Source organism: Echinops telfairi, unplaced genomic scaffold (genome assembly GCF_000313985.2).
Source record: "Echinops telfairi isolate 266 unplaced genomic scaffold, ASM31398v2 ScPeMD7_7469;HRSCAF=8507_0, whole genome shotgun sequence".
NCBI classification, from domain to species: Eukaryota; Metazoa; Chordata; class Mammalia; order Afrosoricida; family Tenrecidae; genus Echinops; species Echinops telfairi.
This window is the reverse complement of record NW_022111372.1, coordinates 48,487,624-48,488,230: the sequence shown is the minus strand read 5'-3', so window position 1 is coordinate 48,488,230 and position 607 is coordinate 48,487,624.

Here is a 607-nt window from a genome sequence, read left to right as displayed (position 1 = left end):
TGGTTGCATAGGCTGGTGTGCTTCTTCCATGTGGGCTTTGTTGCTTCTGAGCTCGATGGCCACTTGATTACCTTCAAGCCTTTAAGACCCCAGACGCCATACTTTTTGATAGCCGGGCACCATCAGCTACCTGTTAGGCTTTTAGCCACAAGGTCAGCAGTTCTAATCTATCAGCCTCTCTAGAAGGGACAGATGAGGCTTTCTGCTCCCTTAAAGATTTACACTCTCAGAAATCCACAGGGGCAGTTCTACTCTGTCCTAAAGTCTGTCCCACAGGTGTATTGTGAGTCAGAATTATTGACTCCCTGGTACAGAGTTCGGTTTCATGTGCTTGGGTTCTAATGTTACATAACATAAAATAAAGAGTTATGTTTCTTGCCATTAAAATAACAACAAAAAGCTAAACTCTTAGTTAATTTGTTCTTTATATAATCTGACACAAAAGCCAGGATTCATTCTACTGCTCACTAGGATAAGATTTTTAAGTTAAACCAAGCTGTATGGTTTGGAGGTGAAAAAAACTAAGGCTTCCACTTTGAAAATCTTTAAATAACTTCATTAATTTTTTTCTGGCAAAGAAAATTGATTACATGTTTGCCATCAAAAC